The following is a 27127-nucleotide window of genomic DNA, read 5'->3' on the forward strand; positions in this document are numbered from 1 at the left end:
TTAAGGCCATTACCACCATTGTCAGCACCACAGAGACCTTGAGGCCTCTGAAACGTGTTTTCTTCCCATTCATCAGCTGTCCTTTCCTGATCTAGTTAACCATGAGCTGTCATGGCAACCTCTTCCTTTTTAGCATTCAATTCCCCAGTCACTTGCTCAACACAAATGTCAATAGTGGCAAGAAAGTAGTATGGACCAGTTGGTTTTGAAGCTACTGGGAACTAGGTTGATAATCTGATTATACAATTTACAAGCTATAGGATTCTGGCAGTCACTTGACATTTCTATTTTCTCATCTGTGCTATTGAGAAGGGCTGGGGCTGAGGGTGAGGGGGAAGTGGGGTGGAGTTTGAGAAGGATTATCAATAACAACACCTTTTGAACTTATTGTGAGGATAAGAAGTGATTATGACAAAACCCAGCACAGAGCAGGCACTAAACAAACAAGGAATAGCTAAAAAACAACAACGAATCAGTTACGCTCTAGTCAACTCATTGAGTTGCTCTGAACATCACTGGAGAAACTCTTACACCATAGCCAGGCTTTCACATTCACCACATAGACTATGTAAAACTTTTTTTTTTTTTAAAGCAAGCAAGATTTATTGACTGCAGCAAAAATACACAAGGAAGCGCATAGAAGATGAACAGGAGAGCCTAGGCTGGGCTGCTATGGTTCACTAGAAAGTCAGAGAATAGGGGGCCTTGGAGACAGGTTCAGGAGGTTAACCCAGGACGAGGTGCCACTGCCCACTGCTCCCCTGGCTGCAAGTCTCTTGGTGTTCCTTAGAGGTTAGGCGGTAGTCTGGGGAGGAGGGGGAAGGTGACTGAGTGTTTACCAATGAGCCAGGAGGTCACAGTTTGATTCCCGGTCAGGGCACATACTCGGTTGTGGGCTCGATCCCCAGGAGGGGGGCATGCAGGAGGCAACCGATCAGTGATTCTCTCTCATTATTGATGTTTCTATCTCTCTCTGTCTCTCCCTTCCTCTCTCTGAAATAAATAAAAATTTAAAAAAAAACACAACAACTGAGGCAAAGCAAAGATATTTTCAGGCACACAAATGCTGAAAGAATCCATCATCATTAGACACAAGAAATGTTGGCCCTCGTGTCAAAAGAGCCCATAGCACAGCAGTTCTGAACTGGGCACAGTGCATCTGGGTGCCTCACACATACCTGGGCTCGCTAGCCCAGAGAACAGCTAGGGGCTATGAATGAAAAAGGAACTGTGCAAGACAGGCCTGAGAAGCTCAGTGACCAAAAGTAACCAACCAGGATGGTCTGATCACAAACTCACAACTGGGCAGGTCATGGAGGATAATCAGGTCCCAGGACTATAGATAGCTTCCTTAGCAAAGGTCAGTCTTTACCTTAAGTGAGCTCTGTCTATTGTTCTTATACATCTAGGATAACATACCTTTGGAGTGTCAGAGTAATTTCCTTTTCCCACCCTCAAAGGCACAACCTCAGGAACCAGAACACAAACCACAGGACCCCTCATTGTTATTGTGTTCCCCGAATACCAACGCTATGTGCTATAAATGTTAATTATTCACTATTCTGTATCCACCAATGTAAAAGTGGTGTTTCTCCATTTCATCTTTTATCCAATCCTAAAGATTTCCCTGCTTTGCTTTCTCCTACCCACTTAATCTACCACCAATGCGATTCATGTAACCCTCCTTACATCTCCTCCTTTGATTCTAATGTATCAAATAAGCTGCAAAACTGCTCCATTGAGATTTTGCTTCAGGGTAATTGTTAATTTGTCTCAAGTAAACTCATAAAATTGTTTTTTAAAAAAGGAATAGGAATACCACTGGTCCCATCACCTTTTTCCCTATATCTGTACAAATGTTTGCAAATCAACCCTAATGTGTACTATGTACCAGGCCAGGATAGCTTAGTAGTCAGGAATGGGATGGTCAGTAAAGTCTGGCTTGGCTTGGACACCTCACTCAACCTCTCAGCACCTCAGTTTCCTCATCTACAAAATGAGAGGTGACTAGATGATTTTTTAAGATCTTTATTGTGACTCAGCAATGTTGAAAAGGCTAAGGTGCTAGTTAAGCCTTCGGGTATTGAGACACTAAGAATATATAATGGCAGATACTCAGGCATCTGTTTGTCACAAAATATTCTCAAAGTAATCTGAATCATTATTGTGAAGAGTGGCCATTCTTTCCCTCTCATTATCATTCTGATTTTATGAAAATCAGCTGACTATCAACTTTGAACTCTTAACATTGCCTACCAATATATATTTTTTAATTGAGGTAACACTGGTTTATAATATTATGTAAGTTTCAGGGGTACAACATATTCAATATCTGTACACATTACAGCATGCTCACCAACAAAAGTCATCTGTCACCATACAATTGACCCCACACTACCCATTTCACCCTTCCCCCATCCCCATTATTTTCTTTAAACAGAGTACTAATCATAATTAACTACCTTAAAATCAGAAAGATGATTTTAATCTTAATTCTCAATAAAATAATAACATACAGTCCTAGCTGGTTTGGCTCAGTGGCTAGAGCATCAGCCTGCAGACTGAAGGGTCCGGGTTTGATTCTGGTCAAGGGCACATGTTCGAGTTGTGGGCTTGATCCCCAGTAGGGGACATGCAGGAGGCAGCCAATCACTCTCATCATTGACGTTTTTCTCTCTCTCCCTCTTCCCTTCCTCTCTGAAATATATATATATCCTATCTAATAAAAGAGAAACATGGTAATTAGAGTACGACCGCTACCCTTCCCATTGGCTAATCAGCAAGATATGCAAATTAACTGCCAGCCAAGATGGCGGCTGGCAGCCAGGCAGCTTAAACTGAACATGAGGCTTGCTTGCTTCAGTGACAGAGGACTGCAACGTTCCCTGCCTGCCTTGCCGGCCTCTGAGCTTGCAATTTAAGAAACATTGTAACAAATACAGAATCTAAACAAAACCCCAGAAACCAGATTTCAGCCGGCTGGGATCTCAGAGCTGGAGTTGATACAGAGTTTCGATTATAGAACCTAAACAAACCAGATACCTGCTTTCAGCAGCTGAGCCCTCAGAGCTAGAGTCAAGCCTCAGAGCTAAAGCTGGCCCAGAATAAAAAAAGAAAAAAGAAAAAAAGGAGCAGTTGGGAGCTTCAGTCCCAACCTGAAAACAGCCCTCAGCTCCTCACCCATACTGGCCAGGCACCCCAGTGGGGACCCCCACCCTGAAGGGTGTGTGACCAGCTACAAACAGCCATCATCCCCTCATCCAGGCTGGCCAGGCACCCCAGTGGGGACCCCCATCCTGAAGGGTGTGTGACCAGCTGCAAACAGCCATCATCCCCTCATCCAGGCTGGCCAGGCACCCCACTGGGGACCCCCACCCTGATCCAGGACACCCTTCAGGGCAAACCAGCCAGCCCCCACCCATGCACCAGGTCTCTATTCTATATAGTAAAAGGGTAATATGCCTCCCAGCACCGGGTTCAGCGGAGCTGAGAGGCCTCCCGGCACCAGGATCAGTGTGACAGGGGGCAGCGCCCAAACCCCCTGATCACCCTGCGGCTCTGTGTGTGACAGGGGGCGGGGCCACAACCTCCCTATCCACCCTGCTCTGTTCGTGACAGGGGAAGGCGCCCCAACCCCCTGATCAGCCCTGCTCTGTGCCTGATAGGGGGGAGCTCCCCAACCACCTGATCAGCCCTGCTCTGTGTGTGACAGGGTGCGGCGCCCCAACCCCCCCACCCCACAGGCCCTGCTCTGTGTGTGACGGGGTAGAGCCATAACCTCCCCATCGGCCCTGCCCTGAGTGTGAGAGTGGCAGCGCCCCAACCCCCTGATTGGCCCTGCTCTGTAGGTGATAGAGGATGGTGCCCCAACCCCCTGATCTTCCCTGCTCTGTGTGTGACAGGGGGCGGTGCGCCAACTCCCCTAACAGCCCTACTCTGTGAGTGATGGGGGGAGCTCCTCAACCCCCTGATGGGCCCTGCTCTGTGCGTGACAGGGTACGGAGCCCCAACCCCCCTGATGGGCCCTGCTCTGTGCGTGACAGGGGGGAGCTCCCCAAACCCCTGATGGGCCCTGCTCTGTGCGTGACAGGGGGGAGCTCCCCAACCCCCTGATTGACCCTGCTCTGTGCATGACAGGGAGCAGCGCCCCAACCCCCTGATTGCCCTGCTCTGTGCGTGACAGGGGGTGGCGCCGCAACCTCCCCATCGACCCTGCCTTGAGTGTGACAGGGGACGGTGCCCCAACCCCCCAAATCAGCCCTACCCTGAGTGTGACTGAGGGTGGCATCGCAACCTCCCAATCCGCCCTGCTCTGTGCATGACAGGGGGTGGTGCCCCAACGCCCCAATCGGCCCTGCTCTGAGCCCGACCAGGGGCTGCACCTAGGGATTGGGCCTGCCCTCTGCCACCCATGAGCAGGCCTAAGCCAGCAGGTCGTTATCTCCCGAGGGGTCCCAGACTGCGAGAGGGCACAGGCCGAGCTGAGGGCCCCCCTCCCCGCCGAGTGCACAAATTTTTGTGCACCGGGCCTCTAGTGTGTATGTATATATATATATATATATATATATATATATATATATATATATAAAATAACTTAAAAAATAAAAGAACATACAATTTTAAGACTATTTCTCTAAAGGCTTTCTGGAATTCCTAAAGAAAATCTATCTATTTTAAAAAAGTAATTCCAAGAAATTATCAAAAATAGCATAAAATTGCCAAGTAACACCCTCCTTCCACATAGTAATACATTCTGGCACAAAGCACCTTTAGATTCAGTATTATCATCTGAGTTGCATATTTAAGCCAAAACTCGGGGGAAGATGTATGAGCTAATTCATCAGGAACAACAATCCAGCACCACCTTCAAAAAGAGATTACTAATTTCCTGTTTTACATACAGTCATCATGCCTATGCCGGCCGAGGAGAAAGGAAGACAGTTTTCATGATATGTGGATAGTTTTGAAAGTATCTGAAAAGACAGATCATTGCTTGCATTTAACTCATAAGTTATTGCTTTGCAAAGAAATGTCAAACGGCCTGTTTTAAATTTTTAAAAAGAGCAACTATAAAGCTCCAGCATCTCCAACATAAAGAAATGAATTTTAATCTTTGTTTACTTTGTTCCTGGCTTTGAAAAATCTAATTCTTAAAACCTGGTCATCTTACATTGCATAGCCTTCTCGAAAAGAATAATTAGTCATTCTTCTCAGAGTTTTTAAAAATATTTCTTACACAGAGAAACAAATAATTGTCCATTAGCTACCTTATAATGGGCATTTGAGACTAGGAGAAGTATAGCACTGCTTTCCCAAATGTTTTCCTTTGTAGCTTAAGGGAAAAACTCAACAAGTTTTTTTTCTTCTGTGCTCCCAAAGATTAGAGTGTAAATACAAACTAAAGAAAGCTATAATTAGCATTTATAATAGCAAACAATGTACAGTGCGATTTAATATGAGTCAATTAACAAAAATTATACATTCAACATTTACTGAAAGGCCACTATGTACAAGGCTATGTGCCGTGGGAGTTAAAAAGATGAATAGATAGAGCTTTCACTGCTATGAAAAGCCCTTTAATAGCATTAGTTTTGGGGATTTAACAAGTGAAAATAAAAAACAACCCTTAATGGTTATCAGTCCCACTGAGTCTCCCCATGACGTCTGAGCAGTCACCCAAGGGCAGCTAAAGGCTGAAAACTCAATATCTCAGCGAGCCGAGAACCATAGACTATAGCCCCAAACCCCACCCAGGCAGGAAAACCAGTGTGTCTTCTTCTAAAAAGACCAAGAAAAACACTGAGCAGCAAACACACAAGCATCCTCAGGAGCAAATCAACAGAAATAACAAGTGCGTGGAAGGGGTAATGGTTGGGGCTTGGGGAAGAAGAGCAGAGAGGAGGGAAAAGGATGTTTATTTTTATTTATTTAAAGCAGAACTTCTGCATAAAACCAAAAATCAAAAGGCTGCCTTTACAAAATGACCCATGGAAGCTGTCATTTGATTTTAGGAAGCTGGGTTTTACATTTATTTCTTTTCGTCACCAACCAGGATTAACAATTTGGTCTTATTTACTATCTGTCAGACAGTATTTATACACTGAAGATAGAAAAGCCATAGCATCCAATCCAGAATCTAAAGGACACATGCTACATCCAATTTTCTCTCAGAAAATAAAGAAAAATCATAAATTATCATTAAGTAATAGTCACTAAATACCAGCGATGTACTAAATGCCGGGTGAGTCAAAGTTAAATTTGAAAAAAGTATTTTATTTAAATATTTACCCATTAACTTAAAAACTAAGAGCCAATTCCATTCTCTATGGCTATTATAGTTGCCATGTGTTTGATGCTGCTACCTCTACAGCAGTGATGATTCCCAATACCACTGCGGACCGGTTAGTTTTTATTATGAGCCAGAAGAGTACAGAACTAGACACAATTTGAAAGTTAGGTCCTAATACATCCCCATGTTATCGCTAAAGAAATCACTTTGGCAAGTTATTTAACCTCTGTGTGCCTCAGTTTCTCATCTCTAAAATGGAGCTAATAATAGTACTAACCAACACCATTATTGTGAGAACTAAATGAGTTAGTTCAAATAAAGTGCTTAAAACAATGGCTGATACACAATAAACTGCACATGCATGAGCTATCGTTGTGTCTATGTTTTCACATGCATTTATTCCACAAACAGTTTAGATCACCTATCCTAGATCCTGGGAATCATCAGTACCTAAGGCACACACTGAGAATTAGACCAATCACAACAAAGGAACACATCAGGAAGGAGATGCTCTCAGATGGGATGCCCTGGGGTGGGGGTGGGGGTGGACGCACTTTAGTGGAGGGCTGGAAAAGGCCTCACTGACATTCCAGATGACACAGGAAAGGTGAGGAGGCGCCCATAAGGCAAAGCAGCAGGAAGAGTATTCTAAAGAAAGAAAAAGAACAAGCGCCACAGCCCTGCAACGGGAACAACCGGGTTTATTTAAAGAACAGCAAGCAGGCCAGTGAGGCTGGCCTCGGAAGCTGGGTATTCACCTCTGCATCTAAAATGCCTTGAGGTTATTAAACAACTTTATCCCTGAAATAACTGGTTAAGAATCCAGGCTTTGGGACCTGAGAGGCTGAGCTGGAATTCAGCTTGGTCACTTCCGAAAGATGGATTGTGAGTTGGCTATCTCTTCTGTGGACGTGGCCTCCTCATCTGTAAAATGGAAGTGACAGTATCTACTGCAAGAGCAGCCACAAGGCTTTAAAGGAGAGGATGATCATCTCAAATGGTTAGGAGGATGTATGGCAGACAAAAAAAATGCTAAATGAATGGTAGGTGGTCTTGAAAGTGATCTTTAAGAGACTAAAAATAAATAAATAAATAAATAACCTCCACTTTGTTTGAATCACATCAATATAAATAAACTATATCCCAGCTGATCTGATGCTTTTTCAGATATATAAGTACAGAAATTCTATTACAGTGTTACTTTGTCAAGAAAAGCCAATGAATCCCCAGCTCAATCTTTCTGGCCCCCAGAAAAGATGAGGGAATTGCTTTTCATGTTCTCTCCTTGACTTTTCTATAATATTTGGGATGACAGTCCAAATCTCCTCCTAGAAATTCTTTCCTCTCTTGACTTGAGGACACGATTCTCTGTCCTTTTCCCATTTATCTAACTGTTCCTTCTCTACCTCGGATACCTCCTATTCTTCCGATCTTCTAAAAATGTCAGCAGTTCCTAAATGTTTAGCCATGCCCCTCTTACCCACAGTACCTCCTCGGATGCTTCCCTGCTTCCAGAGGTACTCACAGCGCTAAATCAGATTCTTGATGTGACACTTACCTCATTATACTATGTATTATAGTAAATTATGTCTTATCTCCCCTATTGGATGGGTAAATTCTTGAGAGCAGGATTGACAGCTTAATCATCTTTCTTTCTCCCTTAAGACCTAACAAAATCTCTTGAACACAGTCACTGCTATAAGTAACTAAGTGGATAGCATATAAAATACTTTTAACAGATTTTTAACATTAAAACAGACCCGTACAAACACTGTGGGAAATTTTCCTCTCTCTCTCAAATTAGCTTATGATTTGTAACAAGGAACAAGAGATACTATATGTACATTTTACTTAAGTTTTCCTATTATGAATATTAATATATCAATTTTCAATTGACATGCTAAAAATTATAACAGCACTTACTATGTGCCCATTCTAAGAAGTGTATATGCACTAATTCACTCTATCCTCCCATCAACCCTTTGTTTTAGGTACTATCTTTATATTTTTCATTTCATGAATGAGGCAATAAGGCAAACAGTTAAAGGACTTAGTCAAGGTCACAGAGCTGGACAAGGCAAAGCTAAGATTTGAACCCAGGCAGCTTTAGTCTCAGTCTGTGTTTGTAATTCCAAATCTTACTTAAATAGCCATTCACTATAAAAATCTAAATCTACATAAGTATTTTTGAACTTATTTAGAACTTTTTATGGAAACTTGTTATTTATAAGTAATATAAACAAATATACCTGTATTAACTACATCAAAGGTATGACTAAAGTACACATATATAATTTACTAATGCATATTTCATAATGTCACTTTTGCATTAAATATTACAATATTTTAGGCTATTTTATCCTACTTCTGGATACTTAAAAGGTGTTACCATCTTACATGAAATCTTCTTGACTATCTTGTGCAATTTGCATTTCCATATAGATTTTTTGTATTCTGTATTGATTTTTTAAAGACTTTTCAAGGATTTTTAGAGAGAGAGGAAGGGAGAGGGAAAGAGAGAGAAACTAAAAATATTCATAAGTATGTAAGATAAATCATACTAAGGCTACTTAGCTCTAGGTGGCACAGAGAACAACCACAATAATGTTATAATCCTGTTGAAAATGACAATTTAATATATGATGATAGGTTTTTAAGGACTATATTTAACCTTAATTTCTTATCACTAGAGAATAATCTCTACTATTACAAAGTCTACGCAATTTTCAGATGTTGTTATACTTTAAGCTTTTAGTTTAATAACCCAAACATGGTGATGGAAAATTCTACTATTAAAATGCAAAGTGAGCCCTAACCGGTTTGGCTCAGCGGATAGAGCGTCAGCCTGCAGACTCTAGGGTCCCAGGTTCGATTCCGGTTAAGGGCATGTACCTGGGTTGCGGGCACATCCCCAGTAGGGAGTATGCAGGAGGCAGCTGATCAATGTTTCTCTCTCATTGATGTTTCTAACTCTCTATCCCTCTCCCTTCCTCTCTGTAAAAAATCAATAAAATACATTTTTAAAAAAATGCAAAGTGAAATTTTAATCAACAAAATTCTTAAAATGTGATTAGCCACTGTCAGTAGGCCTGATTTCTAAGCAGTTTTTGTTTTGTTTTGTCTTGGAGTATTTTTGTTTTTTGTTGTGTTGTTTTCTTGCAGCCAAGAAAGTAAGGATTTATTAAGCAGATGGTCCCATGCCCAGAGTCACAGATAGCTAATACTTAAAGACCTGGCTCCTCAGTAATTAATTTTTTAAATTATTGTTATTATTTTATGGATTTCAGAGAGGAAGAGAGAGGGAGAGAGAAACAGAAACATCAATGATGAGAGAGAATCATTGACTGGCTGCTTCCTGCACACTCCCTACTGGGGATCGAGCGTGCAACCTGGACATGTTCCCTTGACTGGAATGGAACCAGGGACCCTTCAGTCTGCAGGCCAACGCTCTATCCATTGAGCTAAACCATCTAGGGCAATAATTAATTTTTGAAGAAAAATTATTTCAGTCTTTGCCTGACCAGAAGTAAAAAACATCCAAGAGCCCTAACCGGTTTGGCTCAGTGGATAGAGCGTCGGCCTGCAGACTGAAAGGTCCCAGGTTGGATTCTGGTCAAGGGCATGTACCTTGGTTGCGGGCACATCCCCAGTAGGAGGTGTGCAGGAGGCAGCTGATCGATGTTTCTCTCTCATCGATGTTTCTAACTCTCTATCCTTCTCCCTTCCTCTCTGTAGAAAAATCAATAAAATTTATTTTTTTAAAAAAATCCAAGAATGTTCAAAACTAAAATCCTATCAACTTGAACTATAAAAGTAAACTTCTCAAATGAGACATTTGTTTGCCCTCTTTAAGAGTATAAAGTTCATGTACATATCTTAGATGCCAACAGGCTCATTCCCCAGGTTCTTGCACTTGCTGTTCGCGTAGCTAGAAAAGAATCTACACCCAGATTTTTTTCCACAACCTGCCCCTTTCCATCATTCAGGCTCAACTCGATGTCTCCACCTAGCAAGGCGTTGCCTGGCCAGCCCGCCCAAAGAAACCCACTGTTAGGGGTTGAATTGTGTCCCTCAAAAAGATGTGAAGTCTTAACCCCCCAAATCTCAGAATGTTGTTGCAAGGTAATTAGTTAAGAGGTCAGCCCTTAATCCATTGTGACTGGTGTCTTTACATGAAGAGAATACACAGAGACAGCGGCTCGAAGGATGAACAGGTGAAGGAGGCAGAGATTGGATTTATGCTACCACACGCCAAGGAATTCCTGCGACTGCAGAAGGTAGAAGAGGCAAGGAAAGATCCATCTTGATTTTGGATTTCTAGCCTCCAGCACTGTGTGAGAATACATTTCTACCATTTTGCGCCACACCGTTCATGGTACTTTGTTACAGCAGCCCCAGGACACCAACATACCCACCAACAACAATAACTGCCCTTGCCCCATCGGTCACCTTTCCTGCTGCCATCGTTTTTACTAGTACCTGAAACAGCAATGTGCTTTTTACTGGTTGTCTCCATTCATTAGAATGTCAGTTCTCAGAGAGCAGGTCCTTTTCCGACTTCAAAGCAGAGCCTGCAATATGTAGTACATGCTCAAGAAATATTCTGTGCAATAAATGAATGATCCTGAGAATGATAATCAGATAAAAGAATATCAGAATGATAATTCATTTCCAATAACTGGAACAGCTATAAACCCTCCTATAATCTAATAACAAAGTCTAGTACCAGATTTATCTAACACTGAGCGAGACTTCGCACCATCTTAACTGTCTGGAAAACAAACCTCGGAGATAAAGAAAAACAGCTTCAGCAAAATGCATTCCTTACTCACTACTTCCAAGATGTGGCTGAAATAACATTACTTTTTGAACTAATATTTTCTATGTGTCGGGAGAGGGCTCATCTCATGGAAATGCAGTAGAAGCCTGATGACTAATGAAAGGAGAAAGCAAAAGATCTTCAAGGAAAACAAGTGAAAAGAAAAGAATTCTGAGGTTATTTGGTAAAGGAGCAGTTAGTGTTGCCCCACCGCCAAAGCCATCTTTATGGAAGGCATGAGCACTCTTAGCCGGAGTCACTGGCAACACATTAGGGGGCTTTCTGGTGTTGGGGTCTCTATGAGCAATTTTTAAAGTGAAATACATAAAACATTCTAGAGAGATTTCCGTTTTTTAAAAAAATATATCTTTATTGATTTCAGAGAGGAAGGGAGAGGGAGAGAGAGATAGAAACATCAATGCTGAGAATCATTGATCAGTTGCCTCCCGCATGCCCCACACAGGGGATAGAGCCCAACACCCAGGCATGTGCCCTGACGGGGAATGGAACCGTGACCTCCTGCTTCATAGGTGGATGCTCAACCATTGACTATTAAAAACAACTAACTGTAACAAAATTGTACATTTGCTTTTCATGTCCAAGGCACTTCCAAATTTGATAGCACCACAAGGCAGGTGAGCAAGAAATCAGCTAGGGCTGAACAAGTCGAAAGCTAAATGTAGTCATTTTGGTTTACTGGTCATTTGTTTTCTAGGTAAATAGAAGTTTCATTAATGATTGATAATTGCACTTTGTCTCTAAGTACTAAGTTAGAAAACTCACTTCAACAACCACCATTTTACCCTCATTTAGCAGATGAGGCTTCCCGAGTGTACAGGGTGGCTGCTCAATAAGTGAAGCTGGGACAGAATTTGCGCAGCCATGGTCCCTATCCAGGGCTCTTCCTGTCAAATATATACTGCTTCTCTGGAACACCGTGTACTGCGATACAAAGTGCCATGAGATAGTAGCTATTGTCACAGAGGGATGTATGGGGGGAAAGACGTTAAATGTGTGGCAAGAAGAAGCAGTTGGGCACAATACTGTTACCCCAATGTATTTAACATGTGCTACTAAATCTCTTAAAGAAATGCAGTTAAATTCCTCCTAAATTCCATAGAAATCAGACACACTAGATATACTAGTTAAGGATCAAATGCAGCCTGAAATTTTAATAGCCCCGGAAAGTTATGGGAAGGGTTTTCTAGACACTTCCACAGGTCCTGCACAATGCCAAGCTCCCAAAGGTCATCCAGTGCTTCCTCCCCTGTGACAGTGAGCCTCTCTGACCTTTCCCCATCTATCAACCTTCGCTCTCCACATCACCCTGCTCTGGCACCTGACGCTCCGGTGGAATGCCACTACCAGGCTGCTGCCTATCCCTCCTAATTTCCAAATGAAATGGTTTGAAAAAGACAACAGCCACTAAATTATCAGAACTTCCACAAAGGACAGGAATGCATAGTATTTACGTGATTCATTTATTAGGATACACAGTTAACCCTGACTTCATGCCTAGAAGTTAATAAAAAGAGACTGATCTAACATTTGCTCCTGTATACTTTGCTGTTTTTTATTTAAAATTGCCAATTCCTAATAAAGGGCTATGTCTGTTAACTTTGCATAAATGTGTATTACTGATAAACTATTTTTATTTCCTTTTAGGAAAATTATTTTGCAGCATGATACCTCCGACTGTCACCAAGTTTTTCCTTTTCTTCAGTATAATTCATGTAACTCAGGCTTATTAAATTTATATATAAATTTATATCAGCAAATACTTCTTTTTCCCAAAGATATCACCTACCAACCATTAAGCTGCTACCTTGGCTTTCTCTGTTTTACTATTCCTTTTTTTTTAGAAATTTATTTTATAAAGAAAGAGGAAGAGAAACACTGATTTGTTTTTTCACTTCTTTATGCATTCATGGGTTGCTTCGTGTATGTGCCCTGACTCAGAGATTGAACCAATAACCTTGGCATATCTAACCTAACCAACTGAGTTACCTGGCCAGAGTTGTCTCACTATTCTATACCTTAATATTCGGTACCATTTTGTGGGCTCTAGGAGGACAAAGGCACAATGAAACAATCACTCTTATGAAAGCATGTGTTTAAGAGTATAATACCATAAAAAGTTATTCCAGGGCCGAAACCGGTTTGGCTCAGTGGATAGAGCGTCGGCCTGCGGACTGAAAAGTCCCAGGTTCGATTCCAGTCAGGGGCATGTGCCTGGGTTGCGGGCACATCCCCAGTAGGAGATGTGCAGGAGGCAGCTGATCGATGTTTCTCTCTCATCGATGTTTCTAACTCTCTATCTCTCTCCCTTCTTCTCTGTAAAAAATCAATAAAATATATTTTTTTTTAAAAAAAAGTTATTCCAGGAAATGATTACTTTAAGGGATGAATGGGGATACTCTCATCAATAAACGAAGAAAGGCAGAAGAGATCAATGATTCCCAGAATGGGCTCCCAAAACCAAGGCCACATTTTTTGTTGTTGTTAATCCTCACCCGAGGATATTTTTCCATGTGAGATTGTTGCCTCTCCACATGCTCTAACCACAAGCAAGGTACATGCCCTTGACCAGAATCGAACCAGGACCCTTCAGTCCACAGGCTGGCCCTCTATCCACTGAGCCAAACCAGCGAGGGTCCAAGGCCACCTTTTAAAAATGCAGATTCCTAGACATCGTACCAAAACCCAGGGGTAGCAGAGAATCTCAAGGCCGTGGCCCATAAAATAAGTTTTCTTTATTTTATCACTGTAAGCTGCATCTGATGGAGTTGGAGTAGCAATCAATACCATCTCCATTTCTGTGTTCTCCCAGCCTAGGCTTCTGCCACCACCTTCTTCGAAGTCTGTTCTCCATGAACGCTCATCACCACCCAGGTAGGTCCTAATCAATGTCCCTTGGGTCTCCCTCCCAGTAAAATCAGCTAGGTGGGGTCACAGTGGCAAGGGCAGGGCAATTACAGGGAACCAAGGTCTGCCAACCTGTCCCAAAGGGCAACCGCTTCCACTTTCCCTCCGCCTGGAACTTCAGCCTGTCAGGGTGGTAGTGAGGGTGAGTGTTTTTCTTTTTTTTTAAATTGATTTCAGAGAGGAAGGGAGAGGGAGAGAGAGTTAGAAACATCAGAGATGTGAGAGAATCATCAATCCGCTGCCTCCTGCTTGCCCCCTACCAGGGATCAAGCCTGCAACCCAGAATCAAACTGTGACCGCCTGGTTCAAGGGTCAATGCTCAAGCACTAAGCCACACCACTGGACAGGGAGGGTGAGTCTTTATGGCAACTACCATGGATCTGACGTTGCAAAGGGATGCTGTGGGCTACAACGACTCAACATTCTTGAACAGCACAAGTGAGCCTCAAGAAGTTTAAAAGCTACCTTGATTTGAATAGATAAGTTGACATATTTAAAAATTCAAACAATGATAAAGGGTGTACGAAATGAGTGTCCTTCCCATCCCCACCCCAACCACCCAGTCCTCTTCCCCAGAGGCAATCACTATTACCAGTTTCTTGGATCACTTTCCAGAGACAGTCTTAACAGTTACAAGCATAAGCACATATCTACAAACTCCTATTAAACCCCAAGGGCTATACACCACCCTGCAACTTGACTTGTTTCCTTGTATCTTAGAGATCATTCCATATCAGCAAATACAGAATGACCTCATTCCTTTCAACAGCTACCTAGCTTTGTTTCTGCTCATAATTTATTTAAGTGATCTCATATTGATGGATATTTAGCTCTCTCTAAATCTTTTGTTTACAGACAATGCTGCAATGGATGTCTTTGTGCAAATTCATTTTGTGATGTACAAGTATATCTGTAGAACAACTTCTTAGGTTTCCTGAGATGAGAAGGTAGGTAAATTTTTAATTTTGGCAATATTTCCAAATTGCTACACAGATGCTGGACCATTTCACATCCCTACCAACAATGTTTGAGCTTGTCAGTTTCCCCCAAAACCTTTTCACCATAAAGTAGTAATGAACATCAAGATCTTTGCCAATTTAATAGACGACATCAGATATTTTCAACCTTTTTGTTTCATGGCACACATAAGCTAATTACTAAATTTCTGTGGCACACCAAAAAAATACATTTTTTGCCGATACGACAAAAAATAGGTATGAAAATCACTGGACTAAAGAATTTAAAATTAATTTATCCTGAGTTGAGCATTTGTAGTTCCTTTTCTGTGAACTGTTTATTCATTGCCTTTGCCCCTTTTTCTATTAGATGGCCAGTCATTTTTCTTATTGATACACAGGAACTCTTTGGATATTAAAGAGTTATTCCTTGTCTCTGACACATGTTATGTTTTTTTGCTGGTGTGGAGATATTTTATCTTCTGACTGTTATACATACTATCTTTTCTTTAATGGAGTTTAATTTATCACTCTTATCTTATGCGTTCTGTATTCTTTAAGATTTTTCAAAGCTTTTTATTTAAAATGTAGAGAGATACCTCTTCTCTAATATCTGATCTCCATAAGCCTTCAGATTTATTTCCTCCATTGGCACTTTTTTGGGAAAGACAGATTGACTGGCTGCCTCCTGCACATGCCCCAACTGGGGCTGGGGACTGAACCTGGAACCCAGGTATGTGCCCTTGACCCTTCAGTGTCAGAGCCAATGCTCTAACCATGGAGCCACACCAGCCAGGGCTGTTGGCACTTTTTGAAATGAGGCTGGAAGACAAGCTGGGATATAATATCCACCAACTTCCTGTCCTGACCTTCCTATTCCTTTATCCTGGTTTCTTGTGGATTTTGCTCTCTCCTTCTCCCTTGCTTTCCTCCTGGAGTTTCACGTGAACCCTCGTTTGGTTGGCCTACCTTGGAGATGACACTCTTTTTGTGGTTCTTCAATTTGAAGTTTACTGAAGTCAAAAAGAATTTCATTAATGTCTTTTCATAACATGCCATTCAAACTGTGCTATTTTTTCTATTCCAAGGAAATCATACAACAGAAATTGTGCAGATTGTCGCCTATGGTGCGAGAATATACGAAAACTTGTCTAGCTGCTCCAGATAAACAAAAAACAAAAATGGTATCTTAATTTAAAATGAAATCAGACTTTAGACTTTATCTCCAGAAATGGTGTTTTAACAAAACCTTTTATTTTAATGTTCTTTTAGATACTTTATTCTTCAGACTTTCGTAGTTGATAACAGTTTGTTACTTGTAGCAACACTGTATTATGTATAAAAAATATCAAGGTAACTTCTTCAAATTTATGATAAAACTTAAGCACTGGTTTAAAAGATATGAAGTAAAGCCACAGCTAGAAATTGAGGCCAGGTTTATTTTAGGTTTGATTTTTGAAAGAAAAAAAAAAGATTCTAAAAATATAGTGCTGTTGTTCTCCATTCTCTTTCCACACTCTTTTCAAAAGGTAGATACATAGGTCTGTCTTAAGAGCTACAGTGAGAATTGCCTTGATAAGATGCAAGATAAAAAAAATAAGAGTTGATGTTCTATTTCTGACTCAATTCCTTCTACACTGATTTTCTCTCATATTAGTATATGGAAAAAGAATAACAAAGAAAAAGATAGAAAAATATAGAGCATAAGGTCATTTAATTTTTATCTATTCTTTCCTTTTCTTTCCAGTGAGTTAAAGTCAAAGCTATGGGTATCAAAATAGCAAACACCAAAAAATGTTAGATAGTCCTGGATATTAAGCTATTTGGGTTATCCTCCCTAGCTCTGCCTTTTGTCAGTTTACTATATAGGTTTTGTGATACTGGCCCTATCAGAAGGAATTCCCTTCTTAGTTGTCTTCAAATGGAGACTCTCATCTCCATCATCAACCTAACTAGGGGCCCTCCCCTGATCTCTCTCCTCACTCCTGACCCCCCATATCCACCTGTTTCCTAGATGTTTTTTATTATTATTATTACTAGAGGCCCGGTACATGAAATTCATGCGCTGGAGCGGGGTTGTCCCTCAGCCCAGCCTGCACCCTCTCCAATCTGGGATCCCTCTCACAATCCGGGACTGCTGGCTCCCAACCTCTCACCCACCTGCCTGCCTGATTGCCCCTAACCACTCCCCTGCCAGCCTGATCAATGCCTAACTGCTCCCCTGCAGGCCTGGTCACCCCCAACTGCCCTCCCTGCCGACCTGGTTGCCCCCAACTGCCCTCCCCTGCAGGCCTGGTTCCCCCCAACTGCCCTCCCCTGCAGGCCTGGTCGCCCCCAACTGCTCTCCCCTGCCATCTTGTGGTGACTATCTTGTGTCCACATGGGGGCAGCCACCTTGTATGAGGGTGTGATGATCAATTCGCATATTACCTCTTTATTATATAGGACTGATCTCAGAGAGGAAGAGATAGAAACACCAATGATGAGAATCATTGGTCGGCTGCCTCCTGCACACCCCCTTACTGGAGATCGAGCCCGTAACCTGGGCATGTACCCTTGGCCGTAATCGAACCTGGAACCCCTCAGTCCACAGGCCGACGCTCTATCCACTGAGCCAAACCAGCTAGGGCTTCCTAGATGTTTTTATGAACCCTCTGAGTGGTTCACTGTTGGACAATTTCATATGGCTTCCTCCACTTCTGTTCATATCATTTCCTCTGAGATGGCCTTCCTCTTTTCAGCAAGGCCTGCTCATCCTTCCTGCAGGTCTCCACCATGAGCTCTTGGCAACTCATCCTGTACACAGGGACTGCTTCCTCAGCCCTCAACTGTCACCGTGTGGGTCTTTTGGTGCAGTAGCCTATTCTGCCTTATGAAAACTCTGTATTATCCTTATTTTCTTTTTCCTTAGAACTTTAAAATTATCATTGATCCATGCATGGCCCCCTTTAAAAAAAAAAAAAGCATTAATGTCTTTATTTTTATTGATTTCAGAGAAGAAGGAAGAGAGAGATAGAAACATCAATGATGAGCATCATTGATCAGCTTCCTTCTGCATGCCCCCCACCAAGGACCGAGCCCACAACCTGGGCATGTGCCCTGACTGGGAATCTAACCATGATCTCCTGGTTCATCGGTCAATGCTGAATCACCGAGCTACACTGGCTGGACTGACCCTCTTTTTAAAAAATATGATTACCTATGAACTTACCACCACACCTGAGAACTACATCATTACCAATAACTTCCACGCACCTGTGTTCTTCTCCATCATATCCTTTTGGTTTCCCCCAAAAGATAACTGTTACCCTAAGTTTAAAGCTCATCATTCTCTTCCTTTAAAAAGAAGTATATTTCAACACACATATAAATGCTTGATTGTATTGGATGATTTGTGTTTGCTTGTTTCCCTGGCTCATGTAAATTAATACAATTGTGGGAAATACTAGTAATTTGTTAATATTTAGTAAGTTAAATATTCACACACCCTACAAATCAAAAATTCTATACCTAGTTATATGGCCAAGAAAAACACTTGCACAAGTGCCCCAGAAACATGAATGATCCGAGCAGCACTCTGCAATATTTTTTAATGCAAAAAAAAAGGCAATTGGCAGAACAGGGAAATATTTGTTAAAGACACATAATGTATTAATCTTAATGACACAATGTTGCGGGGGGGGGGGGGGAATGTCACAGACGTCAACAGAGAGTATAAGACCTTTTTCCCGAGATTAAAAACAGACTAAAAAAAGGGGGGGGGGTATTATTATTACTTAAACATTGCAGTAAAAGAAAAAAATCCTTATTTTGTGAATTCATGCATTGTCCTCCCAAACGAGATGACAAACTCTTGAGGGCAGGGACTTTTTTATTCTTATTTGTATCTCCTACATGCCTAGACCAGTGTCTTGAACAGATGGTGCTCAATAAGTAATTATCCACTTAATGATTACTGAATGATTTAAAATTTAAATCTTTTCCCTCATCCGTGTCATGAATAAAGTTGCATAAAACTTTTATTTACTTATACATTAACCTAGATCTATTTCTGCAATGGTAGTCCAGATATCCAACCACAAACACTTCATCCTGGAAGTACTTTACCTTTCTTCTTCAAGTAAAGCTAACATACAGTCAAAGCAATCTAGGGACAAGAAAACATATCCTGTAAAAGTCCAACCAAATCACAACTGATAACCCGTCATAATCTGAAACTGAGATATCCCAAAAGGAATACATCCACTGAATGTATAATTGAGTTATCTCATCAAAACTGAAAACATGATCAAAAACAGGGTTTTTAGACTTTCTAAAAGCTAAGATTTAATTTCAAAATATTTTGTTCCTACTTTGAGAAAAAAAATATTTTTAGGGGAAAACATGAGATTTGGGTTAAAAGAATAATATGAATAATATTCCACCAATCAGGGCCTTCCTTATAACCCAATGAGAGCTGTGCATATTCTCTGTAGGCGATTAGAGCGGAATTACACTGCAGCTTCCCTTCGACCTTGGGAACTCCGCTCACTCTGAGTTACTGCGAGGTCTTCTGTTTCATTTATTAATAGTCTTTGTATCTGCAATGCTGTAGCATTCGAAAGGAATATCAACATTGTGAGCTTGCCGTACCTAAAACTGTAGAAATGCTTCCAAAAGCAAAGTGGGGTGTGGGTGGATTATAGCCAAGAGGAAAACAAAGTTAAGGATATTAAGATGGGATATTTTCTCATTTTACTTTTGAAGAAATAACACATTTAATTAGCTGTGTAATACATTACCATCCATTTGCATGCAGTTTTTAAATTTAAGAAAAGACATTCAAGAGAAATTATTTTATTTGGGAAAATATCACAACTGAATACGACATACAATTTGCTAAAACTAGTCCAGCAATTGAAAAATGGAAATTCTAATAGAGAAAGAGCCTATAGGACTTTTGGATCCTAGGGGTGGAGGGAAGAAATAATCTAGCACTCCTGAGAGTTCACTTAGTTTCATGTCAATTGCTTCATATCCATTATGTAATGCTTTCCCCAGCTTTAGGTCTGTTGAAGCTACCGTTCAGGTATATCACAGATTGCCACCAAATCAGTATAGGTCATGCAGATGTGTCTCATATTCATTCAGTCGAGGCTTTTTTCAAAATCTGCTGCTGTCATTACTTCTTCCCGGCTTCCTCCCCAGGTCTCCCATCCCCTCCTCCCCCAAATGCCCGGGCGACGCGAGCTGCGGGCAGTAGCCGGCTGGGTGCAGGGGAAGCACGTCTTGACTGCAATGCTAAAGCTGTCCCGGTCTGAACCAGGGGGGGCAGATTCGGCCCTGGCCGGGGTGTGGACGAAGGCTGCAGGGAAGGCTGCAGGGGCGCCAGCAGCCGAGTGGGCAGGGGTGCCCCGCGAGGGCAGTCCGCAGTGCACGCGCACAATCAAACCAAATGCACAACTTCCCCGGCCGCTCCTCCCGACTCCCCGGATTCCGTGGAAGGTGCGGCGTAGGCGTCAGCTGGAACGGGCGCGGGCGCGGGCGCTCTCACCCGCGCGGGTTCCGTTCTCTGCTGACAATTACATCAGTCCCTCCGCCGGCCCGAGCTTCATTCCCCAGCAGCCTGGGGGAGCCCGCGCGGGGGCTGCGGGCACGAGAGCCAGGCGGCCGGAATTCCCCGGCACGAGGAGGACGGGAGGGGAGGACGGCGCGTGGGGACCATGACCCAGACGCCCCCTCCCACCTCGGCCGCCAGGCTGGACTAGCACCGCCAACCCCGACTCGCGGTCGCAGAGGTTATGCGGTCAGGGGAGACCCCCAAGGACTATGATGCTTCAGGGGCCCAAAGCGAAGCTGCCCATCCGCGCGCCCCTAAGGGTCCTCGGCCCTCCGGACGCGCACAATGCCCCCGGGCACCGGTACGGGCACCGTCATATCCGCTCCAGGGGTACCCGGTGCAGCTAGGACACCTACCTGGAAGGCAAGGGGCCGCGCCGCCGATTCTGCGGCGGCAGCGGCGGGAGGCGGGAGGCGGGAGGCGGCCCCGGCGGGCAGACAGGCGCGCGGCTGGCTGGGGAGCGGAGCCGCGGTCTCCAGCTCCGACAGCGGTGACGGCGGAGGAGCTGCGCCTCCAGTGGTCCGCCGCGCCGCAGCCCCTCCTCTCCCACGGGCGGGGCGCACTGGCGGGGCGGCGCTCTGGGCTCCCCGCCCCTGGCTGGCCATCCTGGCGGGAGTGGATCCGCCGGCGGCCGGCACTCCGGCTGCGCTCCCGCCCCGCTGGGCACCCCTCCCTGCGCACCCCCGGAGAGCCGCGGGCCCGGCGCTCCAAACCTCCGACGCGCTGGGTTGCTCTTCCTGGGCTCATCCCCGGCCCGGTACCCGTGGGAACCTCTGGTTCCAGAGATCACCGCCGTGGAGACCCTGACCGGGCATCCCGGGGCCTAAGCGCCCTGGAAGCGTCCCCACCCTCCCAGGCCAGCGCTGGTGGGCCGGCCCGGGTTCGCAAGGGGTGGCTCGGATGGCCGGAGCACTCGCGGCTGGAGCGGGGTCGCTGAGCACCGAAAGAGAGCAGATTCAGAAAGGAACAGCAGCCTGGCGGCCGACCCCCTGTCTCAAACTGGTCTGTGAACCTACAAGACTGTGTGTCTGCTCCCCGCCATCCCTGACACTCTGAAGCAAAAACTTCTCAGGCCGAGATACACTTGGGCTCCTTGAAAGGATCGTTCTCGCTTGACAAACCTTCCCACCCCCTTTAACTCTCCCACCCTTAAACCGTTCCCAGCCTATGCCGGAGGGCAGGTTACTTGGAAGGCAAAGTTTCTGGGAAAGAATGGGGTAATTTAAATATTTGCACAGACGGTTTTTTCTGTTAAAAGGATGATGAAATCTCAGAAGAATCTCAAGGCTTTTCTGCCATCACCATCTTCAGGGGGATAAAAATCCAGAGAACACTGATTGTAACAGGAATTGTTACTGACACTGCGCTGGGAGTGCTTCGTGGGCCGTCTAGGGGTCCGACTGGATGAGATGAGGTGGGGGGAGGCTTCAGAAATTGAAGATAATGCTACCCACCGAGGCAGCTGTGATAGCATTTCACTGTTTTCTGTGCTGATAAAATCCTGATTTGCTATGAAACATAGTCAATTAATTGTATGCACTTTTTCTCACATACAATCTCTTTTGAATCTCCAATCCCACCTTTTGAATTAGCTTCTCCCACTTTAACTAGCAATGTTGTCATATTGTCTTGTCATAAAATAATAGATGCTGGGGCCTGTGACCCATCACAGTTTCACCTTAACTCCCTCCCAGTGAAGACAGTGTTCTCAAGCTAACCCCCTCCCCCACCTCCGCTGACCTTCATTTGATCATCCCCACCTTTTTATTCCTTCCATCTGGGTTCCATGGATAGAAACTACTGAAACTGCTCTCTCTCTAAAAAGAAAAGCCAAAACCCATATAGAAGAAAATACAAAAGTGTGAAAAGAGATGTACAGAGTCTTTAACCTAAAGAACTTCAGAAATTTTCACATTTTTTTCACTGACCCTCTCATGGCAATCAACCATAAACTATTGAGGAAGGGAGAGTAACCATCAAGACCTAAATCTTGCCCTAGCTGGTTTAGCTCAGTGGATAGAGCGTCCACCTGTGGACTGAAGGGTCCTCGGTTTGATTTTGGTCAAGGGCACATGCTTGGGGTTGCAGACTCTATCCCCAGTAGCGGGTATGCAGGAAGCACCCGATCAATGATTCTCCTATCATTGATGTTTCTATCTCTCTCCCTCTCTGAGATAAATAAAAACACATTTTTTATAAGTACCGCGCGCTAACCGATTGCGCCACGGGAGCTCCAAAAACACATTTTTTAAAAAGACCTAAATCTCATATGTTATCACAAGAATGCCTCCACACGTTTACTCTATTCCATATTAGATGTGTGTTTTATTATTTTTAAAAATAGGTTTAATTATCAAGGGAAAAAGTCTACTACCTGACTCATTGGTTAACAATCCAATAAGATGTGATGGCATTTGGGGGAATGGATTAAAGAGAGCTGACACTGCGTATCAAGGCAGCTTCTGCACTCTGTCCATCACAATCTTTTGAAAACCCAGACTGGCATGGATACATAAATACAAATAACAAGCTTTTCACTGCTTTTTGAGCTATGGCAGTGTTATTGCTCAGAAGTTGCCAGAGAGCAATGTTTTCATTAAGTATATATTCTTGCTGAGAGTTTGGGTCACAAGTCATACGCTGACTAAAAGGATCTCTGCTCCCCAATCCATTCCTTTTATTTGTCTCAGAGAAATACTTGTCCATGGACTTTTCCAGTGAAGGAAGATAATGATATTCTTAAAATACTATTAATGCTATAATTTCATAACAAGCAAATGAACTGAGCCTCACACAAATCATAGTCCCCACCATCAATGCTTTTTGTACAACTCTCACACTTACTTTTTTTTTTTTTTTTTTTTTGGTTTTTTTATTAGAGAGAGTGGAAAGGGAGGGGGAGAGACAGAGAGAGAGAAACATCAATGTGAGAGAGATACATCCATTGGTTGCCTCCCGCATGAGCCCTGACCAAAGCCAGATATCAAGCTTGCAGCCAAGGTACATGCCCTTGACCAGAATTGAACCTGGGACCCTTCAGTCCGTGGGCTGACGCTCTATCCACTGAGCCAAACCAGCTAAGGCTCACACTTCTTTTTATTTGCAGTTTTTCTATGGGTACAATTTTAGCTGAGGTTTCTCAGGAAGGCTGAAATGCTAGTGCTTCATCGAAAGATGCCATGGTACTTGTCTATCTTTGACTGGCTTATTTCATTTAGCATAATGCTCTCCTAGTTCATCCATGCAGTCACAAAAGTTAAGATTTCCTATCTTACCGAAACCAGTTTGGCTCAGTGGATAGAGTGTCAGCCTGCGGACTGAAAGGTCCCAGGTTTGATTCCGGTCAAGGGCATGTACCTGGGTTGCTGGCACATCCCCAGTAGGAGATGTGCAGGAGGCAGCTGATCGATGTTTCTAACTCTCTATCTCTCTCCCTTCCTCTCTGTAAAAAATCAATAAAATATACTTTAAAAAAAAAGATTTCCTATCTTTTTACAGCCGAGTAATATTCCATTGTGTAAATGTGCCATACCATATGATTTCATTTATATGTGGAATCTAATGAACAAAACTAACAAAATAAAAACAGACTCATAGATAAAAGAACAGACTGACAGCTGTCGGAGGAGAGGGGAGTTGGGTGAAAAAGGTGAAGAGATTAAGCAAACAAAAAGACACAGACAGTAGCACAGTATAAATCAGAGGGAAAGGGGATGGGAGGAGGTAGAAGAGGGAAGAGGGGGGATAAATGGTGATGGAAGGAGACTTGACATGGAGTGGTGAACACACAATATAATATACAGATGATGTGTTACAGAATTGTACACTCAAAACCAGGTTGAGTGATCTGATCCCTTTGGCAACTAGAGAGACAAACCCCATGCTCTGCAGCCATTGTATGGTAATTGTGCTGGTTTGTTCTATAGGAAACTTGGTTATGCTGAAAACTGTTTCCCAGAATCCCCTTCCCTATAGACTTATAGGTCTATATTTGTTCAGATAGACAAAACTGAAATTACCTGAGATTTGAGTTTCATTTTAACAAAAGTAGAAGCCATTAAACTCTAAAAGTCATCATGGGTTAGATGTGGCAAGAGAAAAATGTCCAGACCCAGGAGGGCTCTTATTTCTTCTGTTCTGTCTGCTGAATAACTGCAACCACATTTGGGCTAACAGACTTCACAGCCTCACAGGGGTGGTAGTCATAAAGAGTCCTCAAACTTGCGTAGACTTTGACACCAGGCCTTCTCCACCAGTTGGATTCTCCACCAGCTGGATGGGCTTAGCTTCCAGATTTCCCCACCAGCTTGGACTCCTTTGTGTCAGGGCTGATCTCTGATCCTTCAACAACCTCTTTTCAGATTCTTACTTCCCACACATGTAGAGGTCTAATTTCTGTAATAAATTCCTTTTTCAACATACCCATCGTGGTTCTGCTTCCCTGATTGAGTTTTCTGCCAGGGCTTAAGCTTGTGGCTGATCTGTTCTGGAGGCCTGTGCTGGTTCCGTCACCTGGGAACAGTTAAGGCAGGGCAAGTAGCTCAGAGACCTGGAGAGGCCGAGAGCATCTGAGGAAGTTCTCTAGCTGTGTCATGAACATGCAACACCAATATCCATGCTTTGCTTTGTACTTGTTCATTGGGAGTGTTCAGCCTTGAAACTAATTTACTAGTATTATTACTAAACTAACCTACTTTGCTCAATCACTCCTATATCATCACAATGGAGTATTTTATCTTTGTTAAGACATCTTTTTGGCTCCTTGAATAGAAAACAAATCAAATCTCAGTTGGCCATTCTGACTAGTATCCTCCTCTATCTATGAAAGCATCCTGCGTTTCTCATTTTGCTACAAATTTGAACTTGAACATAAAGATGGACATTCCTTTTGTAATGTACTCTTTGTAAAATAGTTGGTTATTTTTGTGTTTTGTTTGTTGGGTGTGTGTTTTTTGGGAGTGTGGTTTTGCTTTGTGGTGGTTGGGTTTTTTTATTGTTTTTTCAAATTTACCATTTTTACATTCCAAATAGAAACTCAAAAGACAAACTCTTTGAAATAGCAAGTCCTGCAGGAGGGGTATAATATTAGCTAGGGCTAAGGTGAAGGGCCTTGATCACCACATGTACTACCAAAATTTTTCTTACCAAGAATATTGCCATCAAGAACACCTGGTAGGCATCTGGCAAGCTCAGAAGCCTATCTTCAGGTCCCAAACTCCATTTAGTCCAAAATCCTTCATTCCCACACTCTCATGATCTGCCCAGATAATGGATCTCAGAGGATATTGTTATATCCACTTCAGAATGCACCTTTCATTCAGAGTGCCCATCATACTACCTAAAAGGATCTAGAACTGGGATTTTGTTGAGTTTATAGGTTGTTAGGGTAGAGGGTTGGATTTTGATCCATTTCATTAATTTAATTCAATAAACATTTATTGAGTTTCTGCTATGTGTTAGACATTATTCTGGGTGCTTGAAATATAAATGAGCAAAATATAGAGCCTGCCCTCGTAGAGTTGACATTCCAGCACGGGAGACAGACAATAAACAAATAGTCCTAACAGGTAAGTAAATTACATCATGTTTTAGAAAGTCATAAGTGGTACAAAAATCATATAAAGTTGAGCACATTAGCCCAGCCAGTGTGGCTCAGTGGTTGAGCATCAAACTATGAACCAGGAAGTCATGGTTGTGGGCTCAATCTCCAGTGTTGAGGGCGGGGGAGGGGAGGCATGCAGAAGTCAGCCAATTGATGATTCTCTCTCATTATTGATGTTTCTATCTCTCTTTCCTCTCTGAAATCAATAAAAACATATTTTTAAAAATAAACAAATAAAAGCTAAGCACATGAAGAAATGGAGGTGGGCTGCCAAGTTGAAATCCTATATAATAAAAGCCCAGTGACCAAATGGCAGAACCACCAGAATTACCGGTAGACCAGTTGCTATGACGTGCACTGATGCTCAACACAGGGGCTGCCCCCTGGTGGTCAGTGCGCTCCCACAGTGGGAGTGGCACTCCCACAGCGGGAGCAGTTGTTCAGAGGGCAGGTCCACAGCCACTCCGCTGACCCGCTGACCGGGATGAGCAGCGCTCTCACAGTGGGCCGATCCCCACAGGCCATGCTCCCCACCAGTGCATGAATCCCGTGCACCGGATCTCTAGTATTAAATAAAGTGGGCAATCTGGGCTTTACTGAGAAGACTTGAGCAATGACTTGAAAGAGATGAGGAAATTAGTCAAGCAGACATATGGAAATGTGAGGTTCCCATCCTGTCACAGAGACCAGGCACTATAAAGCCCATAGAAAGACATGCCTGGTATGTTCCAAGCAGGACAAGAGTCCAGAGTGCCTGTAACACAATGGGCATAGAAAAGAGTGTGAGGAGAAAAAAGTAGTGGGGAGCCTGATCATGTAGGGCCCAGAAGCCTTGAAGAACTGAAATTTGTTCTGCATAAAATGGGCAGCTATCACAGGTCCATGCAGTGGAGTGAAATGATTTGACTTAGGTTTTAAAAAAGCTCCTTGGTGTGTG

The 27127-nt window shown here is 43.1% G+C and overlaps 1 protein-coding gene across 2 annotated transcripts in view; it reads right to left on the reverse strand.

Moving 5' to 3' along the window:
- The window catches only part of OSBPL6 (oxysterol binding protein like 6), a 181798-nt gene extending 160671 nt beyond the window's left edge, over positions 1-21127 (reverse strand). Inside the window, exon 1 of one of the 2 annotated variants that reach the window (XM_081095262.1) lies at positions 20945-21127. The gene's annotated coding sequence lies outside the window, so the exon portion shown is untranslated. The remainder of the gene's footprint in view (positions 1-20944) is intronic. The other variant, XM_081095263.1, reaches the window with a different exon arrangement.
- Positions 21128-27127: the final 6000 nt, after the last annotated feature.

The sequence above is a fragment of the Myotis nattereri genome (assembly GCF_964212035.1).
Source record: "Myotis nattereri genome assembly, chromosome: 7".
In the NCBI taxonomy this organism is placed as follows: domain Eukaryota; kingdom Metazoa; phylum Chordata; class Mammalia; order Chiroptera; family Vespertilionidae; genus Myotis; species Myotis nattereri.